The sequence below is a fragment of the Montipora foliosa genome, chromosome 3 (genome assembly GCF_036669935.1).
Source record: "Montipora foliosa isolate CH-2021 chromosome 3, ASM3666993v2, whole genome shotgun sequence".
In the NCBI taxonomy this organism is placed as follows: domain Eukaryota; kingdom Metazoa; phylum Cnidaria; class Anthozoa; order Scleractinia; family Acroporidae; genus Montipora; species Montipora foliosa.
The window spans coordinates 32,453,393-32,458,200 of NC_090871.1; positions in this window are offsets into that span (position 1 = coordinate 32,453,393).

The window sequence follows — 4,808 nt, forward strand, 5'->3', positions numbered from 1 at the left end:
CTTTGTTTCATGTTTTTGTTCTTTAATTGTTTAGTGAACGGTCCGAAAACGTAGAGCAAGTTTTTCACTTGGAAGCCTTGAGGAAGGAAAATATGGCCTCTTCCTTCGAGTTACACTGACCTGCAGTTATGAAAAAAGAAAGCATAAGTATCACACACAGTTTAAAACTGCTTACAACAGCAACGCAAAGGATCGAGATCATTGTATTTTACCAATGATTGAATTGAGCGCGTATTGAGGATTTAATTTCTTTTACGGTCCTTGACTCGCCCTGCAATGTCACGGTAAAGTCACGTTCTGTTCAGTTTTCTTTCTTTCCGATTTTTCGCTTTTCAGTTCTGATATGAAGTCCTACACGTATACTGAAGTGTGCTGTGTTGAATTGCTGAGGTGAAGACTGAGAAGTCGTGATTCACTGGTTGAAAAGAGTCAGCGATAGGCGCAAAAACTGATACTACTAATTTCGTCAGCAGACTGTGAAAATCTAGAAAAGCATAGTTGCCTTTGTGATTACTTCAGCAATGTGGCAGTTTAACTGAAGAGTGTTTGATGGGCGAAAAAAAATGAACATATAACACCAGTACTTAAGCGCCTGCACTAGCTTCCAGTATATTAAGCAAGAATTGATTTTAAAATCTTGATAATCACGTTTGAAGCTCTACATAATCAAACACCCAACTACAGCAAAGAATGTTGAAGTCGACTTCAAACCCGGCCGTTCTCTACCTTCATCTCAGTGCCTGCTCCTTACGCCAACACCAAGCTAAAAAGCTGGAAATAGAGCCTTCCAAGTAGCTGCACCTAAGCTATGGAACTCGCTATCCAGTAGTATACGTTTCGCCAGCACTTCAACCAGTTTCAAAAGATTAAAATTTGCGATAGATACACATTGAGAATGAGACTTTTAGGAATCTGTTAAGTTGTTAAATTGTCTGACGTTTAAAATTAGTGATCAGGTTGAGGGTTTTAGCGTGTTGGTCTAATAAGTATATACGTTTTTAGGTTTTATCATTAACAATATCATGATTTATTATTATTATTATTATTATTATTATTATTATTATTGTTATCTCATGGCGTTTAAGCTATGGCAGATGTTATACCGCATTTAAACCAAAGGAACGAGCCATAGCCAATGGCCAAAGGTCCTTTGGGTCATTATCTGTTGTTTAGTTTTCCCGAACCTTTCGTAGGATCCTTGCTGTTCCTAACAAGGCTGTTTTCTGCAAGAGTCCTTTCTTGATAGCAATCCCTAGCTTCGCAAGCCATCCATCTAACCTTTTACTTACTCCTCCAAGTGTACCAACCTGACTATCGGTACGACTTCTACATGTCTGATCCCCCATATATTCTTAATTTCTCTCTTTAGCTCCTGGTGCTTCTCCAGCTTTTCACCTTCCTTCTCATGCACCCTGTGGTCCCACGGTTATGCAATATCCACAATGATTACCTTATTATTTTCCTTTTCTACAACAACAATGTCTGGCTGCGATGATATGGTCGTACTGGATGGACATGTCCCACAAGATCTTAAAACTTTCGTTTTCCACAACCCTTTCTGGTTGGTGCTCATACCATTTCTCACTTCTGTCTATACCATACTTACAACAGAGTTTCAGGTGCACCAATCTGGCAAAATTGTCATGCCTTCTCTTGTACTCTTTCTGCGCCAGTTTGTTACATTCACTGATAATGTGGTTTATTGTTTCACACTTCTCCCCACACAATCTGCAAAGTGGGGAATCCACTGACTTGTCAATGTTGAACTTGACATAAAATGTTCTCAGTGCCTGTTCTTGTCCTGCAAAAATAAGTGCTTCAGTTCCGATTTTTAAATCACTATTTCTTGTCTATTCCCACATCTTGTCTTTGTCAACTGTCGCCGACATATCACGTAGGAATTGGCCATGCATTTTTTTTCTCTTTCCATCTGTTTAAGCTAGCATTCTGTATTTCTTGTTTAAAGTCTCTCTTTTCCTTTGCTTTATCACTGTTTAAAATTCCTACCCCTCTTACTCCTGCCAACACTCTCTCGTTTGAATTCTATAGATACAATGCCAGATTATTTTTTTCAGCCATTCACACATATTTCGCAGCTAATTAGGCCTCTTTCTCCTTTCTGTCGTGATAAATACAACCTGTCTACATCACGTTTGGGGTGTAAAGCCCCATATAGTGACATCGTCTTCCTGGTTTTTCTATCCAGCTCCTTTAGTTCTTCACTCTTCCAATCTATCGCACCTGCGCTATACCTCAAGATTGCAACAGCCCATGTGTTGCCAGCCATGATCTTATTCCTTCTACTCGACTTTGTCTTTAACACTAATTCCAGCCTCCGTTTATATTCCTTTGAAACCAAGGCTTTCATTTCCTTCTCCTTCAAATGCTCTGCTTCCAGAGGTACTTCCAGAGGTACTTTCTAGGTACTTACACCCACTGTCGTCGATCTCCTTCATAACTTGCCCGTCTGGTAGCACAATTCCTTCTATTTTAGCAATTTTACCTCGTTTCAGTTTTAGCACCCTACACTTCTTTATACCAAATTCAATCCCTATGTCCGAGCTAAATATATGAACTGTCTGTGCAAGGGAATTAATCTGTTCATAACATTTCCCAAAGAGTTTTAGGTCATCCGTGAACAGTAGATGGTTTATCTTGCACTCACGCCCTCCCCACTCATACCCAACGTTTGACCTTCTCAGCTCTAATGAAAGTGGCACCATTCACAGTACAAACAACAACGGCGAGAGGCTATCTCCCTGGAAGATCCCTCTATTGATGTTCACCACTCCCAATGTCTGTCCACATGATGTCAGTTCAGTCTTCCACTCATCCATACTGCTCGCGAGAAACTGTCTCACATTAGCCGCAACACTAAACATTTCCAGGCATTCCATTATCCAACTATGTGGCACCATATCATACGCCTTGCGGTAATCGATCCAGGCCATGGAGAGGTTCGTGCGCCTTCTTTTGCAATCCTTAAGAATCGCCTTATCGATCAGCAGTTGATCTTTAGTCCCCCTGCTTCCTCTCTTACACCCCTTCCTTTCTTCACGTAGTATCTCCTCGAGGTGTTCATACATCGCCTCAGCAATGACTCCTGTCATGAGCTTCCACATAAAAGGAAAGCAAGAGATAGGTCTCAACTGCACTGCCCTTACTAGGATCCTTCAGACATAAAGGTTAACCACTCCGGTAACCTCTCTTCTCCAGATCTTATTCAGCTGTTCAGCAATTCTTCCATGAGGGGCCCTCAACATTTTTAACCAGAAACCTTGCACACCATCCCTGCCAGGGGCTTGGCATCTTTCTACAATGGGTGGTTATCATCTCAGATGTTATCTTCAGATCTCTTTGTTGGTTATTCCTAATATCATTTCTGATGTTAGTCAACCACTCCGCATTCCTGCATGTTCTTTCCCTACACTCCAGTTGTCACCCCAAAACTTTTTACTATCGTCCGCATCAGGGACTATATCATCATTCCTGGCCGTACCATTCAGCTCCTGATAAAATCTCTTCTGATCTTGCTGGAATAGCATGTTCTGTTTATACTGCATGACCCGTTGTCCATATCTCTTAATTTTTGCGGCTTTAGCAAGTACCCTCTGTTTCAACTCTTCAATCACTGTTGTGATCTTTTTTCTCCCAATGTTGTACTTCTTTTCAAGCTGTATAAACTTTCCCCTTTTTCTTAATTCACCTCTTTTTTCCCTTTCCAGGATATTGATATCTTTCCTAAGCATTCTACTATCTCCTTCAATTCTCCTTTTCCACCACGGCTCTTTGTTCTGCTTTTTTGCGGTCTGCTTGAGGCGTATTTCTTTAGCAATGTAGATACTTACCGCATTCATAAGTTTGTTGGTTTCCGTGATGTTTCTAGTTGGAATTATTATTATTATTATTATTATTATTATTACTATTATTATTATTATTATTATTATTATTATTTATTTATTTATTTATTTGGAAGTTTTAAAACAGTTTTAAACAGAGAAATATCTATATTGCTCGTAAATTTATAGTTCTTACCTTTTTGAGATATTTCAATTTTTGTAAATATTTTTATTATGCAAATAAAGTGATTATTTATTTGCGCCTAGAGGGCCACGAACCAAACCCAATTCGAAAAAACATGTGTTGGAAAGCATCACATGTTGCCATGTACTAAAGAGAAAATCGCACAATCAGCGAGCAACAACGTCAGATAGAATTTAATATTCAGAAAAAAGACCATTCCAGAATTCGATGATCAATAACATTGAACGTTTTCCTGAAGTTTAGGAGCGCCACTCGTATTGCAGAGACTCTCCCATCCGTAGCCTCCGCCAGGTTATGCACCATTGAGATAAAAGCTTGAATAGTCGGTGATTTGGGAATTGCTTTAAACTGATTAGGGGCAATCTTCCGAAGAATAGCAGGAACCACTTCAATAACTTCAAGCTCAAGAGCCTCAGAGTGAACGTCGATAGGACGGGGATGGTCGAGTGGTGTATATTTTTGCATGGGCTCCAGTAGGGCATTTTTCATCCCATTTCTCTTTGCCCTTCGTGGACATCCTCAATTCCATGGACATGAAGTTGTGAAGTAACGTCTTTACGCTCCGTCGCCGGGGCCATCCCTGCAATTTTCTTGACCTCACACCACCATTGACTTGATTTTGGGCTCTTGAGATTTGAAATTTTCGAAGTGGTCCACAAGATTACGAAAAAGACGGAAGAGCACAACATCCACTTGTACAGTGGTCTGTTGGCGTGAAATCTTTGAATTTAGGTGTGATCCATGGAGCTTCATTCACGTGTAAT